A 13,268-nucleotide genomic window follows, 5' to 3' on the forward strand; every position below is an offset into this window, starting at 1 on the left:
GGCTAATAAAAACCTTCACTAACTCTCTATGTTAGGTATTATATTAAGTTACAGGTTTTGATGGGGTTTTCCTGCAATTTTGATGTCAAAAAAAAAAAAAAAAAAGAAAGAGCTCTAATCTGGAAAGCAAGCCGCTTTTTAGGCTTTTATGAAAAATAAAAGTGAGCGTATTCAGAAAAAGCCTTGTCTCTGTCCTTTAATTCAACAGAACAAAGCTGGTGAAGGCTGGTCGCCGAGCGTGATTGGAATTTGGCAATACCATTCCCATTAGTGCAGAATAAGCCCGTTAAATATATAATGGCTGGAGTACAATGTAGATTAGAAAAATAAGTGTGGAACTGTAAGGGTCCTAATTATTTTCCATCCATCTACCTTTACATGAAACACCAAGTTTTGATGCTTCCCCAGATGCTGGGTAAATTATTGACTTTTTAAAGTGATGCTCTGTTTATAGAATTGCAATTACTCAGTATCGGCCTTTGTTTGGAGAAGAATCCCCGTCCATCCTCACTAATGGCTTCTTCTGATCTCATCCGACGTGGAGGATTTCCTGAGCATATTAAAAACATTATTCACTCTGCCTTTTTCGCTTAGCCAAAGATTTAATGACTTCAGTGTAAGAACTGTATGTTTTGCTGTATTTGAACTAGATTTACTCCCTGATGGCTGATGCTGTGTGCTCTGTTCCCTACATGTGTACATAGGCACTAGGGGAGTTCTTGAACTGGTCAGATGATGGATTTTTTGGGGTAAGAATCTTGGTATTTAGCACAATGGAGTGTATGAACCTCGGAGCACCTTTGACACCTGAAAATGCATCCTTGTCTCACCGGCAGGGCTGGGTGAGCACCAGCTATTTTTTGCATGGTGGACCGTTGTGCCCTACCTGGACTCCCCATTAAACAGCCCAGGTAGAACCCGAAGCTCCTGAGACCTTGGTTGGTTCAGTGCTGGATCCATCCCAGCCTGAACAAGGTAGACACCTACCTCCAGCATAGCTCTTTTCTCACTGCGTATGAAACACCTTTCAGCAAACATCCAGTTTCTTATTTATAATCCTGTAAGGCAGGTGTCTCCCAGAGTTTACGTAAAGTCCAGGTTTCCCGGCTTAAGGAAAAACACGAGTGTCTGGAGTAATATTCCAATATCAGGCAAAAAGCAGCAAAAAGCCAAGGAGCTATTCAGGCCTGTTGCTGATATGTGCCTTAATTTGAAAAAGCTCAGAAATATTATTCCCTACAACCCAAAGCAGAACATCATGACCTTGAAAATGCATCCCGCATCTGGGATTAGGTCCTTTTGCAGCGCCTGGGTTCAAGTTCAATCTCCCACCACTGCTATACCCTGCTCCCCCCGGCACTGCTGGGACCGCCATCCTCGGCTTCTTTCCAGCTGATTTGCCACCTGAATCCATAACACACTCCAGGATTGAAATCTCTGTCACGGAGCAAAACCTGGGGGAATTGCTTTGCTGACAGGGATTTGGAATTTTTCTCTCCCCTCCCCACCTTCTCCTGCACTTTGAGATGTTTGATTGAGACGCAGCAGCAGTAAGATGGCTCATAACAGCTTTAAAAAAAGGGAATTACTGATTGTTGGTTCCACACCTCGCAGCGTGGGGGTCTGCACCGGCTCAGCCCACTGCGTGCCGTGGATTTTAAACCACCATTGAGTGCACGGAGGGATGCAGTTGGATTCTGGTTCATCTTTAGTTCAGAAAAAAAAACTGAGCCAGAAAAAAAATTGTCATATTTTCCTCCTTTCTTCAGTGGCCGCCCACATGCTTGTGATTCAAGGGATTTTTCACCAAGCTTTTTACTGCGGAGTGTTTCTTTGATCGCGTCTCGCGCTGATTACTGTCATTTGTTTTCAGGCCTTTCCTTCCAGCGTGTTCTTTAGATGCGACGCGAGGTCAAAAGGCAGCTTCCTCCGTCCTGCGTTTGATCAGCAAAGTGGCTGCGTGATTGCTTTCCATTCCTACCCTTATTTACCTCTGAAAGAGCAATCAGAAAATGCAGGGTTTGTGTGTGTGTATTTAAAGCTTCCAGAGGAGCGAGAGCCCAGCAGACAGCAGGGAACCCCCCGCCTGCCCCCCGCCTGCTGCCCAAGAACCTTAACCGGCCTCAGAGCATCTCGGAGGAGAACACCACCCATCACAGCTCCCGGGGGGTTCTCCTCTCTCTGTGGGTAAACCCCATCCTTAAAAACCCAAGAGCAACCCCAAACCTCCCCCTCACTCTCCCTGCAGCTCCTCAGGGAGTTTCCCTCCCGGTTTGGGGGATGACTTGTGTGGGGAAGGTGTGGCGTTCACCCAAAACACACAGGCTGGGATGGAGCCGGACAGCCGCAGCCCTTCAAGCAACCTGTTGCTTGAGGAATCAAAGCACAGCCTACGACGGAGAGACTCACCAGCTCCTCCTGTATCTCCCCGTCGGAGCTGGGCAGCATGGGGCGACCCGCTGCCTGCCCTCCAGCGACACCTTTGCTTCTCCAAACCCTTCGGGTTGGAATTTCATCTGGGCCAGGACATTTTGTACCCAGCAGCGAAATGCAGTGGGAATCGCTGAGTGATGCTCTCCTGATTGTATTAACGGGCCATAAACCGCTGCCTTTAACCCGCTGCTGAGTGGCAGACAGCAAATAGGAAGAGAGGCCGCGGGGGATCGTCTGGAGCCACTTGATCTCACGCTCCCTCTCCAAAATAAAGCCGTTTCAGCACCAGATTCATCCTGCTGATGGTCTGAAATGCCCTTGGTGTGAGGGGTTTGCAAGGAGGTGCCTGGAGGGCTGAAAGGGTCCCACAGCGATGGAAACAACAGGCGGGTGCTGCCGAAGCAGGCGCGCACGCCGGCGCCAGCGGGGGAGCGACTAACGACGGTGTATCGAGTGGGTTTGATTTACCCATTGCACAGAGTCACACGATTGGGGCGCTGGAGAGCCCCACGTCATGGGGAAGATGACAGATATTCCTCTCTTTCAAAGAAATGCTTATTTTGCAAGCTAATTCCGACACAAACACATTGACACATATCCGCTCCTCCCCACCACGCGGCGGGAGGGATGGAAACCCCCCTAAGCAGAACGACCCCAGACACCCACAGCAATCATTTTTAATGCCGTCTCATAAGCTGCAGAAACCAGAGCCGCAATGGCTCACTAGAAATCTGCCTCTTACAACGCTCACGTGGGCTCGGTCCTGAGAGCGCGTCCCCATCCGCCGAGCACCAGCCAAAGCCCTACAGCAGACAGCCCTGCGCAGGGCGGCGTTACGCTACTAATGGAGAGATTTCAGCCTAATTTTGGGATGCCCACCTTCTCCGCACCCCCAGCCCTCCACCATCCTCACCCAGAGACGCGATTATGTTCTCGCTCAGTGACTTGGCGCAACGCCGGGGCGTTCCAGCCAGCGCGGCGTTTGCAGCAACACAAAACGTAAATCCCTTCCCACAGAGACGTTAGCCAGCGTGACCAGCAGCATCCACACCGCATCGTCCTTTGGGCAGGACGAGACTGTGGATGTAATTGCAGTTACTGCTTGCTAGAGAATGATGCATTTTCATGCTGGATTTAATTTTGCTTTCTAGTACCTAATTTTTTTTCTTTTCCTTAACTTACACAGAAAAACAACCTGGCAGGGATGAGGGAGGGCGGACTGGCAAGGAACGGCATCTTCTTCCCTGCTGCAGTTCCCCGAGAAGAGGAGGTTAATTAGCCAGCTGCAATCAGTGCCTGGGAGAGATCAGCACCCGCAGCCCCAAGTGCCTTTCGGTGCCCTTTATGGGGAGAGGGGCCATCTCGAGGCACGCGCAGCTCAGTCCACACATTGAAGTCTGTTACGTAAAACCATCTAAACTGCAGAATGACGTTTTTCCCCCTATTCGATAGTCAACCATCGGGCCCAAACGAACCTAAAGCTAAATGTCGAGCATGGCTAAACTCTTTACAAAAGACACTAAAGCATCTGTGCAACCAAAATTTCCTCCATCCATAATAATTTTCACACACAAAGCTCATCAGACACGTCTGAAACGGGTGTTAATAACTCGCACTGGTGCACACTGACAGGCTGAATTACTGATCTTCCCTAATTCATTTTTTCTGTCTCGAAACACAGTCTCCTCTATCTAACACAAATTGATCTTTTCACCCGATCTATTTGACAGATCTACAATTTAGTATGCAATTAACATTTCAAGAATAAAACCAGTTCGTGACGCAGACACCAGTCCCTCGCATGAACTTCAGATGTCCATGTTAACCTGACATCTCCCCGCAAGGCAACAAGAAGACCCTGAGAGCAGGCTGCTGCCTCTGCTCTTAATGCCACAAAAAAAAAAAAAAACCAACAGTGCAAGAACTGCAGAGATGATTATCAGGGAAAAGGAACAACGCGCACTGGTCGGGACTGTGTTATGGGCGTCTAAGAGGTGGTGGGTCGGGCACAGCCCAGGGAGGGATGGACCGCACGGCGGGCAGCAGCGTGGGGTGGGTCCCCTCTTGAGGGATCTGCCTTCCTGGGACTCTGCAGCAAAACCTTATTTATTTAAAAAAAGCTTATTTTAACTGGCTTACTTATTTAATTACATGTTTGGAAGTGAAAGACCCTAAACTCCTAATGGAAGGAGTGTAAACAGCAACCGAGAGGGATGTTGAACGCCGCTCGCTGGGTTTGCAGAGCCCGGGCTTCACCTGCATCCACCAACGACCCGGCCGTGGCGTGGGAGCCCTTGGGGTGCAGCAGCAATGCATCTGCATCTGCTCCTCCACAGGAGGCAGCTCCCAGCCTCATCCCAATTAATCGTCTCCTAATGACTTTCTGAACTGGGAGGATTTCCTTAATTATACCACGCGTTAGACTTTAATCAAGAAATCAATCTTCCACACTGCCCGAAACCCGAGAGTATGGCGCGTTCGGTGGAGAGAAGCCCGGGGCGTCCCTGGCGCTGTGCTGAGGAGGTCCCTGTGATGCCACCGCCCATCCTCACGCGCTGCACCCACGGCTGAGCAAAGCCCAAGGACTCCCCGGTCACGGCCCTGGGGGACGATGGCGCTGCCATCAGCACCGTTGCGTAATTCTCACTTTGCCAGCGTCGGACTCCGGCGCCATCCCCGCGGCGGGACCCACTGCCAGTCCCCGGCGGAAGCAATCGCTACCCAGCGATATGGCAAAATCGGTGGCTGGGGCCGCGGGGCAGGTCACGCGCAGCCCCTGTTACGCAGGGAGAGGGAACGACGCCTGTTTACTGGGGCGCAAACGCCGCAGAGCCACGCGAGGAGAGGGGCTCGCTTCGCTCTCGGCAGCTTGCCCGCTCCTCCTGCCGCGGGGACACCGAAGCAGCCGCAACAGCCGCCGGAGAGACTCCCCCTTTACAAATACACCGTAACAAATGTATGGGGACGGTCTGCTGGGCTAAACAGGAGCAGTCACCAAAATATTAATAGTTTGCTGCCAGCGCACAAAAATGATGCTCTGCTCTTCGGGTGATGCGCTCCGCTGCTGGCCGGCACTCTCGCTCGGTTGTGCCCTGCAGCTTTTGGCAGAGCCGTTACCTTCTCCTCCTCACCCCTGGCTATGGAGAAGCCGGTGCTGCTCTGCTCGCCCTCTCCCGCGCTCTCGAACACACATCGGGAGCGGACCTGGGCACCCACTAATCCCCACGGGGCTCCGGTGATTTATTTCTTTAATAGGGAACAGCAGCAGCGGGTTTTAAGTGGAATTTGGAAGCGGTGCGTGCCGGTGCAGGGCTCGTTACCGAATCTAGTTGGAAGTGATTTAATTAAGCCCCGTGCCTGCGTCCCTGCTCAGCCGAGCACTGACATCCGTATATTTTCTCCGCCGCCTGACGCAGGGTGCCAGGCAACGCGCAGCCCTCGTGTGCCGGCTTAGCGCCTTTGTGCCGGGCTGGATGCGGCGGGGAGAGGATTTGCATTTCCCAGCAGGCGGCTTCACCTGCTCCCGTCTCCCGCCGAGACCGACGCAGCCCCGTGTGCACCTCCTGCCTCTGCAACCTCAGGGAAAACAAATATTAATCCCAGGGTTGCTGTGATCTGCTCCAGTGTCAAACACCGCACGAGGTTGCTGTGATCCAAAGGAAAGAATATGTCTAATTAAATATTAACCTCGCTTTTTTGTTCCAGTTTACAGGATGCCGAGAGGCCGACGGCAGCAAAGGGTTTATCCCAAAGGATGCTGAGCGCCCTGGTCAGGCAAGAACCCCCCTGTTCGGAGGGGAGGATGGGTTAATGGTCGTTACTGGCCTGATCCAAACCCCGGGGACACACGTTTAAGGAGGTGCAGCCACCGTGGTGCCTCCAAGATGGGGTTATTTTGGCGGAGAAGCCCTTCTTTTTCCCCTTGCCCACTGATGTTATTAAAACAGTTCCCCTTGGCCACGGGCAGAGCGTCCCCCTCCTGCAACACTTGGGTGTCACCCTGATTTTGCCCAAATTCACCCCAAACCCTGCAGTGTCGGCACCAGCAGCTCCTCCGCAGCGGGTCCCACGGGGGCACTGGGGGTCTCGGCACGACCAGACAGGGGCAAAACATTCACAGCAGTGTTTAGCAGTGTAACGTCGCTCAGATTTTTTACAGTTGATTAACAGATGGGTTTTAATTTTCTCCTTTCTGAGGAGCTCTGGCTGGGGCAGTCAGCCCCAGTCAGTTTTATCTTCCCTGATACCAGTAGGAATTTTTTCCACGAGCAGCTGCAAAGGCCCAGCAACTTAAAAAAAATACAATTTGCTGTGGTTTTCAGCTCCAGATTTGCTGGGCCTGGCTCTCCCTGCGCCCCACAAAGTACCCCCCCATCGCGGTTGGCAGCGGCTGCGATGGGAAAGGAAAATAGAAAGGATTTTTTTTTCCTCTGTGTTTATAAAAGGTTTTTTTTCCCTGGCTAACAAAATGCAAATACAGAAAGCAAAGATGCGATGCAGCAAAATGATTTAAGAATGAGTATTATGGGAAGGGAAGGGAGGGAGCCGGGGCCGAGCTCTGAGCTCGCCGGGGCCGGCGCAAGTGCAGAGCATCTCGGCTGAAACCCAGAACCTGGTTGGGTTTTGGATCGAGGTAACGATGAAAAGATTTGGGTGCATGTGTTTCCCCTGCAGAGCCCCGCTGTGCCTCTGCTGGCTGCTGCCCCCCTGCCTGAGCTGCTCGGGGACGGGGACCGCGTCCTCTCTTCCATCTTTCCCCTGCTCAGATGAGGAGGACGCTGGGACGGGGAGGGAATGTCGAGTACCTGCTGCCTTTGTGAGCAGCTAAAAATAAAAAGCATCTGCTAAAAATAATGAAAGATGAGGGGGGGAAAAAAAAAAAAAAAGCTAAACCCCAGAGATCTCCCTGGACTCTGAGGATTAATTTTAATTTCCATTTAATCTGGACAAAAATAGTGCCGTCACTGCTGGAGGGTACGGCTCAGCCCCGGGGACCGACGCAGGAGTTGTGCTTTCCTCCCCATCCCACCCCGCAGCGCCCCGAGACCCCGCTCGCTCCCGGCACGGCCGAACCCCAGCACCGAGCTTTTGGGTGCATTCCAGAGAAAAACAGGCACGCTGCAAGCAGGAGGCCACAGGGCTTCAGCTGCTCCCACAAGGGATGTGGTTTAACCCCCATGGCCGCAGCTCCCAGCGGTGCCTTCCCCGGGCTCCCTGCTGCTGCGTGTGCCCGGTTGGACCAGTTTTGGGGTGCTCTGATCCTGTATCATGCTATGGCCTCGGGTGAGGGGAGGAAAAAAGGGGCCAGACGCCCCAAATTACAGACTGGACTTTTTTTTTCTTTTTAAAAATAAGATTTATCAATATACTTTACTTGTATAGGGAAGAAAAATATTGATCAGAGCGAGCTACTCAGTCTGCAGCCTTCTGACGAGACAAAAAAATTAATTCCTGAAAACACATTTAAAGGAGCAAAGGATGCTACGCACCCAAAAGCCTGAGCTCCCCGAGCACCGCTGCCACCGCACGCTCCCTCTGACCCCGCACCGCGCAGTGCGGCCAACCCGGCACACAGCCCCTTTCTCCAAATCCTGGGAAAAATGTTTCCCTGGCTTTATCCGAGCAATAAACCACCAATAACTCAAGGAGAGAAGCGCAGGCTGGGCTCTCCCTGCAGTTCCTCGCTCCCCGCTACCCGTGCGGACGGACAACGGGGATGGTTGAGCATCATTAAATAGAAATATTGCTCCCAGCTTACCTACTGCATTCGGATATATGCAAATATATGCATGCAACAATTTACGTGCAGAGCTCGCCTGGGACTTTGCTTCGGTGCTGGGAGGAAAACTCCCGTAATTCCTGGGACAAGCCCGGGGCTCGGTGCCACCCACGCAGCAGCTAAATTTGGGGTGGGGGGTTTGGGCTGGATGCACTCGGAGGAGGGACGTGCTTTGGGGCAGTTTGTGCAGCAGGGTCTCAGCCTCAGAAATACGTTAAATGCTGAGAGCCCGTGAATAGATAGAAGGGCTCATAGTCCGAGGTGTGATTTATATGCAACAGCACGTAAACACCTGAAACGGGGTCTTTAAACACACCTCGGACTTTGCTATAATGCTGCTACTGTGGAGCTGCAGCAGCTCCTCGCGGAGCCAACGCACGTCCCCGCAGCCCAAAGCTGCTTTGGGGGAGGGGGGCAAAAATTAAGAAAATCAAATCTAAGCAATTCCTTTCGAGCCGCTCCAAATGTGTTTTCAATTCGAGAGTGACCGGAGAGGTAAGTAAATATTTTTCTGGAAAGGAAATTACGTTGTGTTTACACCTAATGCTGTTTGCTGAAGCGCTGCCCGCAGTGGGCTCCGGCCTGCGGGATGTTTACGCAGCTGGAGGAGACGCTCAGCGGTGTGTGGCAGTGCCGGGCACGATATAGGCAAAGAATTCAGCGTTTATACATATAGGAAACCCTGCGGTTTTGTGAGCTGCGATGCACAAGACCCGGTGTCTGTTCGCTGGGCCGTGTTTTTGCGGAGGCCACGAGCCTCGAACAAGGGGCTGCTGTTGGACCGGGGCTGCGCGGCCGCTTGGCAAGAACGAGGTAGATAAAAAACAAATATTTAAGTCAGGAGGGCCCAACCTGCATCCTGCCGGGGGCAAGCACCGCTCCGCGAGGCTCTTCCATCGCGGGGGGCTCTGCTCTGCATGTTGGGGAGATCCCCCATGACTTTCTTTAAGACCCGCTGCTCTGAATGCTTGAAGGCGACTGACCCAAAATTTGCCGCTCCTGCAAAGACCTTTGTGCCACCCTCCTGCGCCAGACACAGCGACGCTGGAAAGACGTGGGTGCCACACGTCACGTCCCCACGCAAGGCCGAGGGCAGAGCCCTGTGGGAATGAGCTGTGGAGCATCTTCCCCGGTGAGAGCTCTATCTGTACAGCAAGTTTAATGGCTGCTGCATCCTCAAGACCCCTCCTAAAACCTGTGCCCTTTGCTCCCTGGCAAGGGCACTGCCCACGCGGGGCACCAGCGTCACGATGCAGAGCTAACCCGGGCTGGGGCTCGCATCTCACCTAGAAACAAATTTCCAAGACCCTGAAAACAGTGGCCGAAATCTAAACGTTTTCCTTGGACACGGACAGGACAAAGGCACTCGCTGCCACGGTGCCGATTTGGGTAACCCATCACTGGAGCACTAATGAAGGTGCCTCTGCGACACCTTTGCTCGTCAGCCTGGAAACGAGCACCGAGCTCTCGCCTCCCCTGGCTCTGAGGTGCCGAAAGCTGCCAAAGGTCAGGCGTAAACACCGCAGACTTTGGCGAGAGTTTGTGCAACGAAATCCCCTCCGACATCTTGGGAAACGCAGGTCGGAGCTTTGCCTTCTGTTAATCGTGGCTGAGCGGGGTGGTTTTGCCGGGCGGTGCAGCGGGAGCAGGCGGGGGAACGCGGCCGGGCTGTCCGTACCGCCAGGACCTGCTCCCAATCTCCCCGCCGAGCGAGCCCTTAATCAGCTTTCACCTGGGATTAGCTCAAACATTCCCAGCCGCTGGTTCAAAATAGCTTTCCTTGCTAGTGGGCGACTAATCCAAAACAAGCCCTCTCCTCCATCAGCTGGCATCTCCAGCAAGGGTGGGGTTTTTTTTTCTGCTACGACTTGAACCTTGCCCAGTTCCCAGATTATTTTGGCTGAAAAACCAGGACACGGGATGCGCACGTGGATGCTCAGAGCTGGGTTGCGATGGGGACTGATGGCTGTGGCTCCCGTAAACCCAACCGAGCAGAGCCTGGCCTGGTGCGAGGCGGGTACAAAGAGCACAACCAGCCCAGTTTGAGCTGAACAGTCTACATTTGGGGGAAATTCAGGTTTTGCACAGGGGATTTTGCGTGAGAGATCACAGGGCGCACCATGCAGACACATCCCGTGTCCATCCTGTCCGCGCTGAGCTCCTCTTCTCCTGCCGACAGCAAATGGAGCCAAAGAAACTCCTTTGTATGTCTGAGGCCGTTGGGACCTGGGGAGGAATCGAGGAGAGGAACCAACAGCCCCTTCTGTAGGATGCAGCCCCAGAGCAAAGAGCTGCCAAAAAGCCATGGTGCAAATCAGCAGCCCCCGACTTCCACAGGCACCGGCCAGGCCGAGCCGGGTTGGGAAGGGACATGCAATCGGTTGCATCCAGAAACGCCATATATGACATGGCTACGATTAAATAAAGGACATTATTACTGCCTTGCTAATGGCTCGGGGTGCCGGCACTGGAGCCGTCCGGCTACCGGCAGCTCCCGGGAGCTCGTGGGAGCTCATCCCCACCGGGCATCGGTGTCTCAAAGATTAAATTCACCTTCCCAAGGCTGCGAACAGGATCCACCATAACAATCCCCCACCGCAGCCGCAGTGACAACCTCCTCCCGCAGCCCTGATAACTGGAGCCACAGCAGCTCAATAAAGAGCTCGAATATTGCATTCGGAAAGAAATTTGAGCTCAAGTGAAAGACAACAGAGACCCTTTCGGCCAGTTCATTTCCCCCCCCGTAAAACCTGTTCCCACCCGGCTCCTTCCCACCGACCTGCCACAGCATCGGCCCGGGGAGATGCGCTCGGGCAGCCAAGCCTGGACAGGATTTCAGCAGCACCGACACTGGAGATGAAGCTCCCTCCCAGCACAAATATATCGTGATTTCTCCAAAAACCAGCAAAACCTGGGGGTTGGGGGAGGCCCTTGTGATGGGCACAGCTGGTACCCCATCAGTGGTACCTCAGCCATCATCACCCTCAGCTTTATCTCATCAGCAGCAATCTGGGGGTTGATGTGGGAGATAAAGTTAGAAATTTATACTGACTTGATGCGTCGTTCGTTTTTGAGCCCTCTGAGGGAGAGTTTCAGTTGTGCCCCTGTTTTGTGCCATGAAGGCTCCAGTGATTCTCCCGTGGTACCCCGGTTTGTGCAGCATCGGCACCACCGCCACTTTGCCTCCAGGCAGGAAATGCCAAAAAAAAAAAAATCACTGGGAGGTAAAGATGGAGCAACCCCCCTCATTTTGACAGGGTGAGACATCTGCTAAGCGGAGCGACTTGGCGAAGACGGGAAACCTGCGTCAGCGGCTGAATCTTCCAACGTTTCAGCTCCTCCGACACCGAGACTCGGTTAGGAGAGGCCCTTGATTTCTGTCCTGAAACCTTCATCAAAATAGCACAATTATGGGAAAATCCTTGTCCAAGTGGAAAAGAAAACACCAGTCTGGGTTTCACAAGGAAGCAGAGCTATATAAAAGCATGCTCCTATGGCTGTCTGTTATTTCTGTAAAGCGTCCAAATACTCGCACAAAAACCCTTTACTGAGGGGCACATTTCCACGGGGCGAGGTCAGGCCCCTGGTAAAGTATTTTATTTCCCACCCCCCCCCAGAATTTTACTTCACCTAATCAGAAGTTTCCATATGTGGGGAACAAAGCGTCTGCAGAAACGTCCTCTGCGGCACTGTGCGGGGCAGCCCCCGCCGGGAGCCGTCCGCTCCATCCTCAGCCATGAGTAACAGGGCAGACTGGAAAATCTCCATGTGGGCTTTTTTTTTTCCACAGAAGAGGTCTCGGTGATGCCCGTCGCTGTGCCCTGCTGTCCTCGCAGCAGCGTTTCCCCAAGCCCCTCCGCACCTGCCCTCGTGGGGGTGATCCCCCCTTACAGACTTGGGGTGACCCAACTGACGGATGGCTCTCCTGGAGAGATTTAATGTATAATTCATGGAAGTGGCCACCTCCCGCATGGCTTGGGCAAGGGTTCTGCCCACAACACCCCCAGATCTCCAAAACAGCGCTGAGAAGCCGAGGAAGCCTGCCCGGCCGGGGGGCTCGAGGGGGACTCGGTGGCTTTTGGGGGTCGTGAGGAGAAGGGGGGCTCTTGGGCTGTGTTATTTCAGCCGTGTCCTCCCTCAGCACCCCTCTCTGCCGTACGGCAGCACCCTGTCCTGCAGGTCTGCGACCGCCCTTGGGGTGACATCTCCTTCGTGCCCAACCTGCGTCCACGGGACATTTCTCCGCCAGCGATGGGGAACGGCCTCGACACTATTTATACGCCGGGCTGGAGCCGGGTAAAAATAACCCCGGCATGTTTGGCAGCCTGAAAGCGCTACTGTAAATCCTCCCTGTCAGCAAGAAAATGCCCCAGTTTGGGTCAGAGTCGTTGTCCCCGCGGGAGAGGCAGCACGGGGGAAGCCCGGGGGTGTCCGTGGGGCTGAACCCCGAGCGCTTCACCCGAGAGAGGACAGAAGGGATGAGGTGAACCAACGGAGAAGCGACCAGCAGCATCCCTCCCCAGCTCCCGTGTCCCGAAAAAAGGGCTGAGGAGCAAAGCAGGAGTGTCAAATTGCTCTTGAACCAGGATTAAAGGCCACCGGCGCTGCTGTATTTATAGCTTTGTCATCATCTTTCGGAAAAAAAACCTCATTGTGACTGGTAGGATCCCAGAGGAGCTCTGGGACCTGCCCCACGCTCGGCCCCGTTGCTCTTTATAGCCCGTCCTTCACCCGTGGGTAAAGGTCGCGGTGGCTCCCTCGGCACTGTCACCTCACGGGGTGACACCTCCATGGGGACCGAGGAGGGGGTTTCATGCACCATCCCTCCCTCCTTCCCTCCATCCCTCCATCCCTCCTGCCGCCATGCCCTGGGCCAAGTTTGCAGCAGCGAAGCTGCAGCCGCTCGCCAGAGCCCACGTCCACTGCCGTCTGAGTCAGCTTATCTGCACTCGCCTATTAATAGACTGCTTTGGCGTGCCTGCGCTCTAATTGCAGTTTAATGATACATCTCACGCAAGCCGGTGAGAGCGCTGCCCCGTATTGCAAACATAGCGGC

Source organism: Charadrius vociferus, unplaced genomic scaffold (genome assembly GCF_000708025.1).
Source record: "Charadrius vociferus isolate BGI_N301 unplaced genomic scaffold, ASM70802v2 scaffold793, whole genome shotgun sequence".
Classification (NCBI taxonomy): Eukaryota; Metazoa; Chordata; class Aves; order Charadriiformes; family Charadriidae; genus Charadrius; species Charadrius vociferus.